Below are 19765 nucleotides of genomic sequence, written 5' to 3' on the forward strand. Positions count from 1 at the left end.
ATACTGAGAGGATTGTGGATGCAGGGGACAATCAAGTCCCTGGGTGTTCTCTCCATTTGAAGAAGGCAAATTCTCTTCTCCCCTCCCACCCCTCCAAAGATGCCAGAGGCTATGACCATGAATTTAAATAAATTCTAATGCCTTCCAAAATCTCTAGGGTAATTGGTTTTATATAAACGCTAAATAAATTGACTAATATTTGTTCCTAAATAGTTTAAACTCTTCCAAAGTGACATTACGAAGGAAATCCAGAAGAACAAAACCAAGTGACCAGATTACAATTCAGAATTGACTGAATTAGTCTAATGGTGATATCACTCAACAGGATTCTAAGACATGTAAAAGATGGAATCCATTATCCAGAGTCTGTCAAAAATGGCAAGGGCTTAAGGATGGCCTGCTCCTAGCCTTTGGTGTGGGGGTAGGGTGATCCGATGTCCCGATTTTATAGGGACAGTCCTGATTTTTGGGTCTTTTTTTTTTATATAGACTCCTATTAACCCCCACCCCCTGTCCTGATTTTTCACATTTGCTGTCTGGTCACCCTATGTGGGGGAGAGTGGGTCATGACTGAAGTGCACTCCTGAAAGCCGCCTTTGCCCAACCTCCTTCATCCCTGCCCCAAACACAGGAATGGTGATAACTAAGTATCATCTGTAATGGGTGTATATGAGTAGCCAGTGAAATTCCCTTTAAATAATCCAGTGTGCTCTTAGCCAGCATTTCAGCATCATGTTTGATTCAGGTTAGGAGAGGGAGAACTGTAAAGGATGGTTACAGTTATGTTACCAGAGAAATTGTTTTGAGAGTTCTGCAGAATTTCCATCAGGGCCACCAGCTTCTTCTACTTGCCCCTGCTTTTTACTGCTACTCCAAGAAGAATAGGATGATCAGCTTCATCTCTTTCATCTTCTCCCAGTGTTGACAGCCCTAGGAATACATTTATTTTATTCTCCAGTACTGTTTCCTCTGATTTATATTAACCGTTTGACAAAACCCAGCAAATACTCAGCTGCAGCTTATATTTCAAGTCTTTTGAAGGATCCTAGTCCTATGAATGGCTGAGCCTCTTCTGTGTCACTTTAGTGAGAATGGAGAGCTCTTAAGACTTCACTGGGTCACACTCCAGTGAGCAACTTTCCTTCTCCTCCTAACATTTTCTTTTCCCTGGGTCCCCATGCACAGGAGTGGAAACTCTAATTTGCAAGTTTCACCTTGTCCTCTTAGAATGTTTCTACTGTGGGGTGAGTTTGGAAGAAGCTGGGAATCCTACCTGCTAGATTTACAGATCTCAAAAGATCCCTGCAGCCCTTGGGGTATGTATAACTGATAAAAAAAAAATGGAGATTTCATGGGTAACACAATATTAAATCTGCATATTTGAATATACATTGATTAATTTGCATATTTTCTTTACTTGTATTCCCAGCTCCTCCTCATAGTACCAATTGCTCTGCTTTTAAGTCTTAGGCTATGGCTACATTAGAGAGCTGACAGCAGTGCAGCTGTGCCACTGTAAGCTCTCTAGTTCAGTGGTTCTCTACCAGGGGTGCGTGTACTGGGGTTACTTAGAGGTCTTCCGGGGGTACATCAACTCATCTAGATATTTGCCTAGTTTTGCAACAGGCTGCATAAAAAGCACTAGCAAAGTGAGTATAACTAAAATTTCATACAGACAATTACTTGTTTATACTGCTCTATATACCATACACCGAAATGTAAGTACAATATTTATTTCATAATTATATGGTAAAAGTGAGAACATAAGCAACTTTGCAGTAATAGCGTGCTGTGACACTTTTGTATTTTTATCTATGATTTTGCAAGCAAGTAGTTTTTAAGTGAGGTGTATCTTGGGGGTACGGAAGAAAAATCAGACTCCTACAAGTGGTACAGTGGTCTGGAAAGGTTGAGAATCACTGCTCTAGCGTAGCCACTTGAAGCCAACAGGAGAGAGTTCTCCTGTCGACGTAATTAATCCACTCCCAACAAGCGGTGTAAAAGCTCTCCCGCCAACATAGCACTGTCCACACCAGTGCTTAGGTTGGTGTAATTTACATCACTCAGGGAGGTAGTTTATTCATACCCCTGAGCAACATAAGTTATACCAACATAAGTAATAGTGTAGACATAACTTATGTCAATGTAAGCTGTAGTGTAGCCATAGCCTATGTCACTCAGGGGTGTGAATTAGCCAGCCCCCTGAGTGACATCACTTATGCAGATTTAAGTGCCGGTGTAGACAGTGCTATGTTGGCAGGAGAGCTTCTCCCGTCGACTCCAGCAGGGGCTGGAGTAATTAGCTGGTGGGAGAGCTCTCTCCCATCAGCTTAGAGTAGCTACACAGAGAGCTTACAGTGACACAGCTGCATTGGTGCAGATATGCTGCTGTAAGCTCTCTAGTGTAGCCATAGTCATAGCCTTAGTGAACTTAAATTAGAAGCTCAGACATCATGGAGGAAGCAATCTTAAGAAAAAAAAAAAAAGCATGGGAACAAAGGGCTGGGGGGCAGGCAATATGCTGTATATCTATACATTTACCCTCTGGCATAGGCCAGAGTTCAGTCTTTTCAGAAAGCTTTACACAGAGTTAAATCTCAGGGCTGTTGTATGTAGAACCCTGATAAATAGAGGCTAATAGTCCCCAATCAACTTAAAAGAGAAAGTGCCATATGCTCTCTTAGTAAAACAAAAATGTAATGAACACAAGACACATTGTAAATAGTTTACAATATTGTAAATAATGTGTGTAATCCTATGGGTAACTTTTAAACAGAAGTTATTAAACACTAAATCTACTGGTGTTCCTTATGCAGATTCCACTGTTTCTGTTACAAACATTCAAATACAAGATTTCAGCATAGTATTTTCTATACTTGAGCACACACATCAAAACACAAACACCTCAGATCTTCCCTGAGATTATTTCTCAGGCTTTACAGTGTGACCATAGTATGTAGTATGTGTCACCTAGCCTCTTCTGAGCTTGGCAACATCTCAGTCCTTTCAAACACTCCAGAATCCTGTCAGCAAACAAATACTCTGGGGATCTCCAGAGCTAGCAGCATTCCAGCCCCTGGGTTCATAGCTGGTTGGGCCTCTCAGTTGCGGGTGCAACAGAAATCTGTATTCTGTACCCAAAGTGATCAGCATATAAAAAATCCATTTCCTGGATCTCTATAAGGCCCTCACTCTGTAGGACACCATCTTCTCCCTACACGCCCAGTTAAGTCAGGCAAGAATTCCCAAACCCTCACCTAAGCGCTTCCCCATTCCCTCTTTAACTGAGGCAGAATCCCAGTTTAGAGCCATTAGCTGATAGCTCAGTGCAAGTTCCACAGGTTCTGTGGCTCTACGACGGCGGTTCTCCCTCTATTTGGGCTCAGGACCCATTTGTAAATGTGCGACCCAGTAAATGGCCTAAGGTGGTTTTGGTCTGGTTCTGCCTGAGGGAGTGGGGGCCTTGGCTCCTGCCTAGCACTCTCCCCACAGTGGCGGCTCCTGTGCCGTGGGGCTGGCTGGACTTGGCTTTCCTTTCTGGGTGTTGCAACCTCTGGGGTTGCAGAGCCATTCAGGTTTGGCCCTGCCCTCCCTGACTGGACCAAATTTGTGTGAGTGGAGTTGTGACCTGGCTCATGGGATTGCAGTGCCACTTACTCGATTTTGGCCTACCCGGACTCCCGTCATCATGATGGCTGCACTAAACCTGAGTGGCGCTGGGACCCCAGAAGTTGCAGTGCCTGGAGTAAGGAGGTGAATGCAGCCTGCCTTGTGGGACAGGAGACACAGTAGCTGCCATGTGACCCTTTAAAACATTCCGATGACCCAATTTTGGGTCCCGACCCATGGGTTGAGAAACCCTGCTCTAGGGGTAGCAAGTGCTTTCCCCCACCAGGTCTACCTAAAGGCCCATAAATCAGACCACAGTGGACCAAACATTATCCTAATGGAGGGCTTCACTAGTAAGCAAAGCTGGAATAGGTAGTTTCCACACTTGGTTCTGGAAGTTTCTGGATCCTTCTAGCTGAGTTGCCCTTCCCCGCTGTCTGCACATGTGCAAGCACACTATTCAGCCAAGACCTGTGTCTCCTCACCATTGCCTCTTGACCCCTTCCCTGAAGAAACAAAGTAAAGTGCTGCACTATAAAGCAGTGCTTCTCAAAGTCGGGCAGCCACTTGTTCAGGAAAAGCCCCTGGCGGTCCGGGCTGGTTTGTTTACCAGCCGCGTCCGCAGGTTTGGCTGATCGCGGCTCCCACGGGCTGCGGTTCGCTGCTCCAGGCCAATGGGGGCTGCAGGAAGGGCAGTGATCTGATATTGTTTGGGAACTAATTATGTTCTCAACAAAGGGCAGTAGTGAATAATGATCTGCAAATTCTTCTTTAATAAGACTAGTTATAATCATCCATATAACTAATTGCTAAGCAAGAACACCTATCATACAGTATCTCTGCATTAAACAGCTGCTCCATAACTCTGCATTTCTACTTACTGGGAAATGAATGATGCTTAGCTGTGAGTCCAACAGTGTTCAGTGACAGTAGGCAGGTCTTCTGCACTCATGTATGTTTCCATTTTGATCATTTGATCAGCAAAACCCACATGAGAGCTTGTAATCATGTCATATTATTGGATTTAGCTACCTCCTCTTCCCATTCCTTGTTTTTGGCAGGTTATTTAGCCTATACTTTTGTTTCATTTAGGGTCAGAGCCTAAAACAGAGATTGAACAAATTAGAGTAAGCCAAACTGTCTGTGGCTGCAGTGCGGATTTGGAGAGTTTGGCAGAATGAAAGCAGTAAGCACTGCTGTCTGCTTTTTGTGTTGCTCAGGGCTAGATCAATTAAAGGAATTCAGGATCAAGTCTAATGTAACACTAAAGGGCAGGTCCCCATTTGGAGAAATGAAAACACAGTCATGAGGGTACAATATCCTGGAGTCATTAAAAGTGATGCTTCCCAATGATATGTGCACCCAGCCAGTAAGGTCAAAAAAGAAAGCATTGTTTAAGTGCATTAATCAAACTTTGGGCTGAGAAAGGGGTGGCAAGTACTCAGATACTATATAATGAGGACTGGATAAGCTAGAGCTAGTTGGAAAATGTTCCTCCCCACCCCCATGGAAAATTTTCATTTAAAAACTCCAACAACCTGAAAACAAACAGCTCAGCTGAAAACTAAAACATGTTGATTTTTAGCCAAAAATCTTTACTTTTTAGTTATCAGAAGAAACCCCCTTTTTTTTGGAAGGAAAGCAGACACCTTCCATGAAAATATCTATTTGTCAAAAAACAATTTTCCACTGGAAAAAAGCTTTAGTGGAAAATGCTTGATCAGCCCTATATCAGCTCTTTAGACCAGGGATTGCTGTTTACTATGTTTGAACAGTGCCTAGCACAGTGAGGTCCCAGTCTGGTTGTCCTAGGTGCTATCACCAAGTAACAACATAAGCACTTAGCTAGACAGCAGTAGCAGGTAATTTGCTACTGGTAATGCTACATATTTAATTTAATTATGAATCACCAGCAACACAGGGCTCTTTTTTCCTCAAGTTAATGCATCTCTTCTATTTGCTTTAGTATAGTTGGAAATTTAATCAATACGTACTTGAAAGTATCAAAATATGCTCTATTTTTCTGAGGAAAGATTAAGGTTGTGCTTCATATTTAACATACTACAACTCCTATTTGCTTTGCTGAGGCGAGTAGTCTTATTAACTTTATGGTTATAGGAAAGAATTTAAATTTAGAAGTTAGGGATAATGTGAGGTTTTGAAAGGAACCTACATTTTAGCTGTTTGTGTGATAAATAAGACTGTATCTTCCATAGCTGCAGAATTTACAAAGGAATCTACTCCCAGTCACAGAATTGTGCTCCAGAATCTAAGCTTTACTTTTTAAAAATAATTCTGTTCCTAGCAATTCTAAACCTTGAAAATACAAACCAAATATAAATGAATGCAGTGTTATCATCCTGAGTTTTTAGACAGCCTGAAACAATAGTGCCGAGTAGCATGAACTGCCCCATTCATCTCAATGACCAATTAAGCTGTCTTTTTAAATTTCAGAGCTAAATATCAACGTTGTTAATCTAACAATGAAAGTGTTTATTCCAAGTCCAAAACTACCTCACATGGCATGCCCCAAAGTCTTTGGCATATCAAAAACTGCACTTGTGGGAACAAAACAAAATACATTTAATTTAATATAAAAATAAGTACTACCATACTCACTATTTTATTTATTTAAATCTTTAATTCACTGTAACCTTTTTTCCCCCTCTTTTAAATGAAGCTGGCTCAGAATTTCCAGTCTGCCACAAAATTCAGGTGCCTTGAAATAGAGTTTAAGTCTAGTTTCTTACATGGTGCCTTGGGCCTCAACTATAATCTTCTCACAGATAAAGTTTGACACTCCGATCAAAATGGCTGATCTCAGCTATGATATTGTGCTTGCAATATGGAGCTTTCATTGATATGGATAAGAAACCTGCATAACGGAACTGAATGTCAGAGTTGAAATCTCTTTTGATGACCGAAGTGTTAGAATTCTGCCCAAAGCTAGCAGATTCCTGTTACTATAACTTGTTTTAATACGTTAATTAAATATTTTAATATTGTTGCCTTCCTGGTAGGGAGTTCCATAGTCAAGCTTCAGTCCTTGCGGAGGGAATATGATCTAGTAGTTAACTGCACAAGACTGCGAGGCAGGAGGTCTGGGTTCTTGACTCTGTCATTGACTGGCTGTGTGACCCTGGTCCTATCGTACACTCTCTCTGTGCCTCAGTTTTCCTATCTGTAAAATAGAGGCTGTTATGCTCGTCCTCCCTTGTAAAATACTTTGAGATCCATGAATGGAAGCTGCTACATAAGTGCACATTATTAATTATCCCAAAGTCTCTGTGAATAATCCCTTGGAAGGGGTGTCTTGGATAAACAAGTGTTCCCTAAATCAGAGTCTCTAGGCTATCGCCTCCTTCCTCTTAAACTTTTTAAAAAGTAAAGCTTAAATTCTGGAGCACAATTGTTTTTGCTTAGGCTAGATCCTCTCTCTCTTTTTTAGACATTCTTTTCTCTTCTGTGTGTAGGCTATATAGACTGCTAGCACTGGATGATGGTTTGGATCACTAATGCCCTGTACTGTTCGTTCCCTTTGAGGCATCTGGCACCAGCCACTGTTGGAAGCCAAGATAGTGGGCTAGATGGACCATTGGTCTGACCCAGTGTGGCCATTCGTATGTTCTTATATTGCACTCACCACCAAGCACCTTCCAGTAGTGCATTAAGTGATTAGTATCTGTCAGGGGAGAATTGGAATGTCTTGTTTTGATAGGTTTTTGTTTTTTAATATACACGTTGCTTTATATTTATGGTAGAGGAGCCAAGATCAAAGAATAGAGCAGAAGATGGTGAAGCCTGTGATAGTTTTTAGTTCCTGAGGGAGTTCATTCCATGGTCTTTGACCAGACACTGAGAACGTTTTGTCTTCCTCACAGGCAAGCTTTGCCCTGATTGTTGTGCATACTTGCCTTGAGAGAGCTGGCTGGCTGGCGTGAACAGCTTTTCTTTCTTCTTTTCCTTCATGTGACTGGCATTGTAGAAACCAGCTGGAGCAATCAGCAGACCTCAGAGGGCTATCTGACTTTTGGAGAACCAAGAATTTCAGCTAACTAGGGTATCAATAATTGAGGTTTAATTGTAATATTATATGATTTGTCTGTTAGCTGCTCTGTCCCCAGAAAATGTTACAGAAATCACTTGTACTCAACAGTCAAGAAGTATCAATTATAATACAATATAGAGACCAACAATACATGAATGGACACTAGTGGAAACAAGAACAAAACAGAAAAATTGATGTGCTGTAACTTCTTCGACAGATTTTTTTTGGGTGAATCTGAGTAGAGCACACTTGTGCAACTGAATGTATCCAGTACAGGGTAACATTCCAATGATATCAACTCTTCATTAATATATTGCTAGAATTGCAACAGTCCAGTAGATGTACAAGGAGACCCGTAGCAAAAGGATTTATATTACTAGCATCTTGGGATGGAGTGGGTCTGCTTGATTCCAGGATATGCTCAGTTCTGTGTCATTGACTCAGAAATACTTGTAGTCATTACTTTAATAAACTGCCAGACAATGTCTGTTTCTTTTTTCCACTTGTGCGTGTTAAATATGGGTGAAGTATTCAAAATGTATATTTCATTGATATTGCTTTAGTATAGGGTAGTTACCTAATGCTTTTATCTGCGTATTTTGTGGAATATATGCCATATCTACCAATCATAAAATGCCAAGGCATTTGAAGGCAAATGAAACTACATTTGTATTAGGTGTGGAAATCGTATTTTGGCTTTGGAGTGTTTTAAAAATGTTGTTCATTATATACCTTGAGGCAGATTTACCACAGATGTTTATCTAAAGAACAGTTTTTATTGATTTTCCTAACATGTCATAAGTTTACTCCCCTGGAATGCATATAAAATTGTGAAAGCTGTAGATGGAATTTTTTCTGAAAGATCAACTTTCCACAATCATTAAAACAAACAAATACTGGGTTGATTGAGAAATTAATTCATCTAAAGCTTTATTCTACAGTTTTTGCACACAAAGACTTGGTGTATGCGTTATAATTTTTTTCTTTTAAAATATCTTCCCTCCCGCTGCTTATGTTGACAATAATAGAATATGAGATTCTTTAAAGTATATTATATTGAGGTAGCTGTGGTTTTATTGTGGATGTTAAAGTTTGGAATGTGTGCTATAGGTGAGAAAGACAGGCCTAGTTCATGCACAAATGGCTTTGGAAGGGAAGGAAACGTCTGATGGGGAGAAGGGAGGGGAATGCTAGATAGTCTATGCCAGAGAATCAGGCGAGAAGCTGGTCAAGATCCTTTTATTTAAATTAACATAGTTGGATTTAATGGTGATGAAAACGTATCAGGTTAATCCTGCTTTGTAGAAGTCAACTGTGTGTATATAGTATATTGTGAGCAAAACTCAACTCAACCTTGTCTATGGAGTTACAGCTGGCATCTCCATAAAATCTTTGATATATTTCTTTACACATCTTTGCTTTTCTGTATACAAAAATTGAACAATGAGATTCAGTAACAGATAGCATTCTACAATCAAAAAAAGTTTTGGCCTTATTATGACTGTAGGGCATAGAGGCTCCTACCAAGGTCAGCATCCTGTTGTGCTAGGCACTGACCAAGCATAGTAAGAGACAGCCCCTTGCCCAGAAGAACTCACAATCTAAATAGACATGATAGACAAAGAGAAACAGAGTCACAGATAGTTGAAGTGATTTGCCCAGGGTCACACTGTGCATTAATAACAGACACATGAATAGACCCACCCCCCCTGGGTTTCATTCCAGAGCCTGATCCATTAGACCATGATGCCCTATCCTCCAATCCTTACTCCAGGCAGAATTTCCATTGGCTTCAGTGGGAGTTTTGCCTCTGCGAGGACTGCTAAATCAGGCCTTTTATTTTATTTTTTTAAAGTTCATGATGGATTATATATGAGAGTTTTTTGCATATATTAAAGGACTGAGAATAGAAGTCTGTGTGCTTACCCATTACAGCAAAAGATACGTGGTACTAGAAGGACTGTGTAATTGATAGTCAGTGAGTTTTTATAAAACGGTAAAAGATTATTTCTTCTTCTTACATTAGAATACTCCTTTATTACTGAGAATGAGGACTTTTTTTTTAAAGCTCCAAATTGCCCTAACTATCAAAGCAAAAAGGACCTGAATATATAATGGGGAATGAGTGTCTACATAGTTAAAAAACAAAGACCATTTTTTTTTATTTTAAATTGAAGAGTTGTGTGTTCACCTGAGAAATACTTCAGACTTGCTTTTCCATGAAAGACTTTAATGATTGTGTGATGGGATTTTTTAAAATTCTTTCCGTGAGTTTAGTACTTGTCAAAACAAAGAGCTTTTTACAGTTAGAGTATTTATTTCATCAGATAATTCTTGACCTGTTCATTTCAGTTAATTTTTCAAGGACAAAAGGCTTCTCTATTTGAAGTGTGTGTTCTATATTTAAAAGTCCTGTGTGGTTATAAGAAACATCTTGCATGGAGTGTCATATGGTCTGAAAACTCTATGGGCGTCTAGCAAAGAAGGAGTTAATTCCTTGCTCTCCAGTCTGGAAGGCTGAGTAATGAGGCTGAACTGGGGTCTGAAAACCCCATCAAACTCACAGTGGGTGTACAAAAAATTCCTGTAACAGCCTTGTAAATTTTTGCTCACCTAGGATAAATGAAATGTCATTAATTTTTGTCATCATCCCCAAGCACTCTGATTAAAGGCAGGCAAGTATATTTTTGTCCCGGAGCTGGTAAAGTTTTATGATCCTGGTTCTGAGAGGTTCTGTTCACCCCGAGCAACCACTAACTGCAGTTGGTGTTATGAGGGCTCTGCACTTGTGAAAATCAGACTCTGTAGCATTTTGAAAGCTTGCTCTTAAAGAATACATAAATATTTTCAAAAAATCCTCATTCCCCAAAATTACTGGGGATCCAGGAGAAGGCCTTTGAGAAGGCAAAACTCCATACCTTGTTGTTACAGGGCTGTCTACCCAAGCTTCATTTAAAAACAAGCAATTAAACAAAAAAGTAGAGCAGATAGAGTGACAGGCCCATGGAAGGAACTCAGCAAAAACTTCTTACCTCTGCAGTCTGCTTAGCCATAACCAGTTTGGGTATAGAATATCAGAGTTGGAAGGGACCTCAAGAGGTCATCTAGTCCAACCCCCTGCTCAAAGCAGGACCAATTCCCAGCTAAATCATCCCAGCCAGGGCTTTGTCAAGCCGGGCCTTAAAAACCTCCAAGGAAGGAGACTCCACCACCTCCCTAGGTAACGCATTCCAGTGTTTCACCACCCTCCTAGTGAAATAGTTTTTCCTGATATCCAACCTGGACCTCCCCCACTGCAACTTGAGACCATTGCTCCTTGTTCTGTCATCTGCCACCACTGAGAACAGCCGAGCTCCATCCTCTTTGGAACCCCCCTTCAGGTAGTTGAAGGCTGCTATCAAATCCCCCCTCATTCTTCTCTTCTGGAGACTAAACAATCCCAGTTCTCTCAGCCTCTCCTCATAAGTCATGTGCTCCAGACCCCTAATCATTTTTGTTGCCCTCCGCTGGACTCTTTCCAATTTTTCCACATCCTTCTTGTAGTGTGGGGCCCAAAACTGGACACAGTATTCCAGATGAGGCCTCACCAATGTCGAATAAAGGGGAACGATCACGTTCCTCGATCTGCTGGCAATGCCCCTACTTATACAGCCTAAAATGCCGTTAGCCTTCTTGGCAACAAGAGCACACTGTTAACTCATATCCAGCTTCTCGTCCACTGTGACCCCTAGGTCCTTTTCAGCAGAACTGCTACCTAGCCATTCGGTCCCTAGTCTGTAGCAGTGCATGGGATTCTTCCGTCCTAAGTGCAGGACTCTGCACTTGTCCTTGTTGAACCTCATCAGGTTTTTTTCTGCCCAATCCTCTAATTTGTCTAGGTCCCTCTGTATCCGATCCCTACCCTCTAGTGTATCTACCACGCCTCCTAGTTTAGTGTCATCTGCAAACTTGCTGAGAGTGCAGTCCACACCATCCTCCAGATCATTAATAAAGATATTAAACAAAACCGGCCCCAGGACCGACCCTTGGGGCACTCCACTTGAAACCGGCTGCCAACTAGACATGGAGCCATTGATCACTACCCGTTGAGCCCGACGATCTAGCCAGCTTTCTATCCACCTTACAGTCCATTCATCCAGCCCATACTTCTTTAACTTGGTGGCTAGAATACTGTGGGAAACCGTATCAAAAGCTTTGCTAAAGTCAAGAAATAACACATCCACTGCTTTCCCCTCATCCACAGAGCCAGTTATCTCATCATAGAAGGCAATTAGGTTAGTCAGGCACGACTTCCCCTTCGTGAATCCATGCTGACTGTTCCTGATCACTTTCCTCTCCTCTAAATGTTTCATAATTGATTCCTTGAGGACCTGCTCCATGATTTTTCCAGGGACTGAGGTGAGGCTGACTGGCCTGTAGTTCCCCGGATCCTCCTTCTTCCCTTTTTTAAAGATGGGCACTACATTAGCCTTTTTCCAGTCATCTGGGACCTCCCCCGATCGCCATGAGTTTTCAAAAATAATGGCTAATGGCTCTGCAATCTCACCCGCCAACTCTTTTAGCACCCTCGGATGTAGCGCATCCGGCCCCATGGACTTGTGCACGTCCAGTTTTTCTAAATAGTCCTGAACCACTTCTTTCTCCACAGAGGGTTGGTTACCTTCTCCCCATGCTGTACTGCCCAGTGCAGCAATCTGGGAGCTGACCTTGTGCGTGAAGACAGAGGCAAAAAAATCATTGAGTACATTAGCTTTTTCCACATCCTCTGTCACTAGGTTGCCTCCCTCATTCAGTAAGGGGCCCACACTTTCCTTGATTTTCTTCTTGTTGCTAACATACCTGAAGAAACCCTTCTTGTTACTCTTAACATCTCTTGCTAACTGCAACTCCAAGTGTGATTTGGCCTTCCTGATTTCACTCCTGCACGCCTGAGCAATATTTTTATACTCCTCTATACTTTTATACTCCTATTTTTATATGTCTACACTGCAGTCATGGGGTGTGATTGCAGCTTGTGTAGAAATACCTAAAGTAGCTTTAATTTAGCTCGCTCAGGTACCAGAGCAGTGAAGGTACAGAAGCATGGGTTCTGGCACGGGCGGGCTGTTGGGAACCCTCGGTAATTACTCAGCCAGCTAGCACATACTGAATCTTATGCTGCTACAGCTTAATGTCTCTGGTACCCAAGCTACCTGGAGCAGCTAGAGTATGTCTACACAAGCTGCAGCCACACTCCGGGATTGCAGTATATACAGACCCGTAGGCTTTAGTTTTGCAGTTTGTGAATGGCGATGAGCTAATCTTTAAGGCCACAGTCTAGTGTGGTCACAGTAGCTCAGGCAGTGGCTCAGGCTAGCCGCCTGCATATGTATGCAGGGAGTCTGGTGAGGTTGTACTCAGGTGGCTAGCCCCTACTGCTGCAGCCACAGTGCTATTTTTAGCATAGTAGCTCTACCAGAGCTGGTGAGTGTATGTCTGCCCAAGCTGGGAATCGTGCTTCCCAGCTGTTGTGTAGACACTCCTGCAGGGATAGATAATCTCTCTGATCATTCCTATTTGTAAAATGGGTGATTTTGTTTTCAGGGTCCGCAACTTGACATTTAAATCATGATTGCCAAATGCAATCATGATGCCAGTTGAAATAAATGATGGTTGCAGGTACTTAGCACCTGTGAATATTATATCTTTGGGGTCTATGTTTGTGTATCTAAAAGCTAAGACTTGAAAATTTGGCTCAGAATAAGTTGCCTAAAACCACACAGCAAGCTAGCAGCAGAGCCAGAATTAGAAATCATCAATTTCTTGCTCTTAGTTTTGTGCTCTAATCACTAGGTAAATCTGAGTTCTCTACCTTTGTACTTAGTTCACACTATTCCTGTATACTGAATACTTCCTCTCAAAGCCATTCATATTTCATTGCTACTTCTAAGCCCCTTCTTTCTTTATCTTCTGACATTCCTGCTCCAACAGCTCCATTTAGGAAGCGAAACCTATTATTTTTTAAAGCCTTTAATATACTATCATTTCTTATTTCACTGTGAGATTCTTAGTGGAAGATAAACTGTTTCTGCTCAAATTTAATCTAATATTTTACTTAATTACCTTATTCACGTCATCACTTTGCCAGATATATCAAAAATAATTAGTGATAGCAAAGATCCAATGGAGAAACATACATTTGTCTTCTATATTATTAATACAGAGTATAATATTTTTTATCTACTTGTAGATTTCACTTCTCAGAGGATTATTTGTTCCCTTCTAGCACGTCAGAATCTCCTAGTCTCTAGAAATGGCAGTATTAACAAAATTCTATTGTTACAGTACTTTTAAACTGTAATTTAAAAATTGGACTTTTCAGGTATTGATGATAACATCAAGCAATCTGTTTTCTCAGAACCCAATTCAACAAAACATTTAGGTACATACTTAAGTCCTTTTCTGAACTGGGGGCCTAAATGTGTGGGAAATTTGAACACAGCTCTCCATTACTGATAATGGCAGATATGCCTACACAGACCCAGGTTACGCCTCTCCTGATCTGAACGTTGAGGGGGCCTCCATGCATGGGCTTTCCTTCTTCCATGCAGAAGGATTTCAGGTGCCCCTACAGAACTGTTCCAATTCCTAGACTTTGGGTGATCCAGGCATTCCAGGGTGTATACAGGGAGAAGGAATGAGGGAAACACATCCCTCCTCTATGCTCATGGAAGATAGTGTAAAATGAATTAGTACAGGCTGCATCTCTCCCTGCTTCTGGAAGCTGCTGTAGACAAGGGGAGTCCCTGGTACTGTGTCTGCAATGGGAATCAGGTTACAGTGGAACTGGGTGAGGGCCAGAGCCACTGTGGGTTTCAGGTCCTCTGGGAACGTGGTCCTGGCCTTCTGTATATCTCAGGGGATCTGCCAGGTTTGGGGGATAGAGGGACTTTTCCTTGGGAGAGCAACACCTTCTGATTGCCCCTTCACGAGATGATGAGATTCCCATGGGAAAATATTACCCTTTGTTAGCTTTTACCCTGGAGGGGACATCTGGGCCATAAATCCCCCCCAAAACATTTAGAATTGAATTAGATGGTGTTTGATTCTAATCTTGGATGTGTTGGAATGCACCACAATCTACTAGTGCAAGTTCAGGGAACTTTTCAGTACATCTGGAGATGGGTGTCCAGCTGTCTGAGATGGGAAAGAATCCTTATGATTGCAAATTATTATGAAATTTATAACTACCCCCTTTTATCATTAATATAAGTACTTAATTCTCAGAGATATAATAAAGTACTGCATATAGAGGAGATGGCACCTTGATAGCCCAATACATTGAGCATAGGACTGAGAATCAGGAGAGCAGGATTCTATCCGAATTTCTGTCCCTAAATCTGTGACACCTTGGTCAGGTCTGCATCATTTTGTGATGGAATACTCAAGAGTCTGAGTTAAAACTGGTTCTGTTTATTGCCAAAATCATGTAACTTTTTGTTCTTCTTCTTGTCTTTACATGTGAAAATATTTGAGATTTAGGGTAAGAAAAATGTAGTTCTTAGAGTGAAATTCCAGTGGCATCACTCCAAACTTTTGGAGTATTAAGTGTACTATACTTCAGGGCTCAGATCATTAATGTTCCGGCAAAGGAGAAAAGTCTACCTCTCTTTGAACTATGCATGGAATAATTCAAACCAATTTTCAAAACAGAAAATATTAAAAAACAAAACAGAAAAAATCCTGAAAGTATGCATCTTTTGAAATTAGCATTCTTCAAGAATGGTTTGTCTGCTGATGAGAAGATGCCTCATCTCAGACAGTAGGAACTGAATGTTATTTTTTAAAACCATTGCTAGAAAATATATGGATAATTTTGATAAGAGGAATAACCAATTCCTTCTTTCTTTCATGCCAGGAATCTTCTGAAATCTTTGTTTGAATCAGATACGTTGAGGCAGCACAAACTATTTTTAGCTTTTCCTCTTCAGAGTGAGTACATAACCAAACAGCCATACAAAGATATGCAGTACATTCAACCTCCAACCCCACACACATATACAGTACATTCTTTTATGGCAAAGTGATAAATGCAGAAATGCTTGATTTATCTCCCCATAAAATGATAGTGACAAACCTTACTTTAATATTGGGAAAGTCATGGTATGTGGGGCTGAGGGTAGGTTATGATATATCATAGGGTACCCTGCAGTCCTGATCAAATTCTGCAGTTTACAGCCATACATCCTCAGGTTTTAATCTTCTCAGAGTTGATAAATAAATCTAGACTGAGTGTGATAGCATGGTTTACCTCTTCCCAGAATCCGATTCCAGCCATGCCACAGTTTTTTTGGACTTAGGTTATTTGGTCTTCTGGCCAAATGAAATGTTTCCCTTCCAAGTTAAAGAAAAGTCCAGATATGATAAGGAATCCATGTCCTTTACCCCTCGATATAGGGCAGATGTTTCCTTGACCCCCTCTAGGCTGACCTGTTCGATAGGTCTTTCTCTAGGGTCCACACTAGTCTTTTCCATTGTTGCAGAAGGGTAAGTGCGGGGGAGGGCTTCCTCCTGCCCTTTCTGGAAGTTGCAGGCTGGGGCCTCTAAACAAGGATAGGTGCAAACACCAGGCCTCAAGCCCATACCACAACCATATTGCCTCAGGCCTTTCCCTTCATATTGCCTTCAGGCCTCCTCCTGGGCTATCTCCCAGGCTTCTTTGCTGGGTTCCCAGGCCCCTTTTCTGGCAAGACCCCACAACAGCTGCTGCTCTTTCAAATCTCTCTTGTTTCCTGGAGACCAACCCCATCAACTGCTGCTCATCCCTAGGTCTCTTCTTGTTCTGAGAAACAGGCAGCTCTTTTGTACTCCTTCCTGGGTGGCATGTGTCTCATTAAATTTGGTCGGTGCTAAAGACTCATTTCTTATGAAAAGCACCAGGGGACTTTAGTGCCCGACAGTGGTCAGGGCCTTCTTTTTTTTCTCTCTCTCTCATCCAAAAGTAGACACCTCCAGAAACAGTGTTGGATGCAGATCCAAACATTGCAGTTAGCCCCTAAGTCTTCAATGGGAAGTGCCAAAACCTTGGTACCAAACATCCCTGAACTTTGGAAAAGCTTGGATCTCAGCTGAACTTTACTGCTTCGACCCATCTCTACCAAAAAAAAAAAAAGTAGTTAGATATTTACTGATGCCTAATTCCTTTTAGATTGCCCTTGTGTCACGCTTGTGAGCGTACACTCCCATTGTGGCTATGGAATGACAATGTTTGGGAAGTGTTATGATAGAACTGGCAGGGACAGTAACTAAAACACACGTGTGTGTGTGTGTGTGTGTGTGTGTGTGTGTGTATGTGGAGAGTGAGAGAGATGGAAAATGTCAATTTGTCGAAGTTAAAACTTTTTGTGGGAACCCAACAGTGCCACGTTCAGGGTGCAATCCAGACCAGTGAGAGGTTGGTGTCACTGAATGTCCTGTAACCCTGGGTACCTTAAATTGCTCTGCTGCTGTAGGTCCCTTGTCTGGATGCTGCTAGTCAGGGCACTGTGTGTGTGTGTGTGTGTGTGTGTGTGTGTGTGTGAGAGAGAGAGAGAGAGAGAGAGAGAGAGAGGCCCTGGACCAGCACCTACGATTCCAGCAGTTTGCTTGCTACACACTAGCCACACTCTGGTCTCCACCAGCTGTTTGGTTACACCTGACAGGATGACCCCAATGCCCCCCCAGTTCTGAATTTTCCCAAAACCATGTGCTCTGCAACCGCCAGCCCTTTCCTTTCAGAGGAATAATAAAGTTTGTTGGTTTTTCTAAAGAAACAAAATACACAGGTTATCATGATAAACTGGAGTTAACAATCACTTCAATTCAAACATAGCACTGGCTTGGTTTAAATGAAAAGTAAAACAAGTTTAATAGCAAAAGGAGATAGGATTTTAAGTGAGTTCAGTCATAAAGAATAGAGTTTAAATGGTTACAAACAAAAGTGAAAAACACATTCTAGAGACTAAAACTCAGCAAACTAGTCTTGATTCAAGGTAAAATTTGTATCACGCTACCTTCCAGCAAGATGTCTGACCACGCAGCTGGTCAGGACCTTCCACCAAACCCAAAGTGTTTTTTTAGGTGAAAGACAACTTGGGGTTCTTTGCCCCTCTCCTTCATAGTCCAGTGCATCTTTGAAATGGATTCTGAAGATTACCTGCCCCCCTCTGCCCAAATCAAGCTCTGAGGAGAGAGACATGGAGTCTGATGGTGAAGGAAGTTCCATGTTGGTTTCTTCCCCCTCTGGTGTTGACTAAAATGCAAATTGATCTGTTCAAGCCCTCTGTGATACAAATGAATGGCCACTTGCCATGTCAGCTTGTCCTTTGTGTGGGAGAAACCTGTTCACCCACTCGCCCAACTTGTCTGGTAAACACATTATAGTTCCACATTTCCTTCTTTTTTGTGTGGTCGCTTGGCAATTACTGTACACACACCATGCAAGAATATGTGGTGTTAGTTTTCCAGTGATACCTTACATGATACATACCGGATACAGTTTATGATATCAGCAAACTGAGTTGCACTGAACTGGTCACTGAAATTCACTACCAGATGCCAGTGAGTCTCTTGCACTAGGCTGCTAGTTAGGGTCACCAACAAACTTCACCAAGCAGGATTTCTCAGGTGTAGGATGGAATTGAGAGAGCGAGAGAGACCCCAGACTAGCCAATAACTGCAGTGGTGGGGCATTCAACTGGGATGTGGGAGGCACAGGTTCAAGTGCCAGCTTTGGAGCAGAGACTTCAAGCCAGGTCTCCCACATTGATTCATTCTCTCTCTTTTCATGAAAAGTGTTCTAATGTTTTGGTTTCCTCTCAATGTGAAATGAGAAATTTTTTGAAACCTCAAAAATGTTTGCAAGATGGGAAAATTGTTTCCTGCCCAGATCAAATCAAGATAATGCATCAGCATATAGTCCTACTGATTGGGGACATGTCCTTTAAACCTCTGCAGTGAGAGAACTTAATGATCTGCTGGGTTTCCAGAAAGCAGTGAAATGACTAAAGTTAATAAATATATATATATATATATATATATATATATATAAACAAACCCTCTGTGGAATGTGGAGCTTCCTCAATGACTCATTGAGCAATGATGCAGCAATCTGAGACACTGTAATGTGATACAGAGAAAGTGCTTTTCATGACCAGATTATTCATTCATTCATTAAAAATTAAGCACATGTGGGAGCATATGGAACAATTCAGGTTGCAAACACTGGTGGACACTTTTTTTTTTCTTTTTATGGTTTCTTCAGCCCTGTTCAGACAGAATAGGGTAAAATAACTCCAATAAACTTATCACTATTTCACAGTACTTCAGCTTATCGTTAATGCACAGTTCTTACAGTCACATAAATATCTCAAGACCACAGTGTAGAATTTCAGGACCGTGGTGGTATCTCCATCAAAGTAGGATAGCATTTCTCAGGATTAGCTTTTACATAATTTTATTATATTTACAAGGCAAAATTGAAATTCTATAATATTTATCTTCTTTTCTTGTAAAGCTAGCAGATTTTTTTTTATTTTGGTGCAATTAAGATTTTTGTCTTTTTCCTTAATTCAATCCTGCTTCTTGGCAGAAAACCAGTGGAGATTTCAGTCTGTGCTCCAGCACAGCTACTCATTTGAGCTGTCTTAATGGCACTTGTGCATTTTTCTGTGGTGTTATAACTTAGAATTATAGTATGCCACAGTAGGGCTGAGATGAGTAGTAGGAGTTGAAGGAAGAACCATAGACTCTCTCATGATGGGTCAATAGACCAAATGAAGGTAACTCCACTGACCCTGCAGTTCTGGCCACTGAGCTCCAAAGGCTTAATTTCGTTCCTGCTGGTGTGGGGAATTGCAAATTGCACTGGCTTGCATATAGGGCAGATTTTGATCTAATGATTTCAAGTTACTACAAGCTATGTTGTGTTTAAACAGGTAACCTTTCCTAGTGGTTTGAAAGCTCTGGAGCCTATTACCAATCCACTGAGCCACCCCAATCTCTTTTAGTCACATAACTGAATAATAACTCACATGTTGTTTCATACTGTGAAATCAGATGGATAGAAATTGTAATTCCAAATCAGCAACA

General features: G+C 41.4%; 1 protein-coding gene across 8 annotated transcripts in view; it reads left to right on the forward strand.

The window, feature by feature from the left end:
• Positions 1 to 19765, forward strand: part of MAPK10 (mitogen-activated protein kinase 10) — a 258639-nt gene that overhangs the window by 119323 nt on the left and 119551 nt on the right. The window lies entirely within an intron of this gene.

The sequence above is a fragment of the Trachemys scripta genome, chromosome 5 (assembly GCF_013100865.1).
Source record: "Trachemys scripta elegans isolate TJP31775 chromosome 5, CAS_Tse_1.0, whole genome shotgun sequence".
Lineage (NCBI taxonomy): Eukaryota > Metazoa > Chordata > Testudines > Emydidae > Trachemys > Trachemys scripta.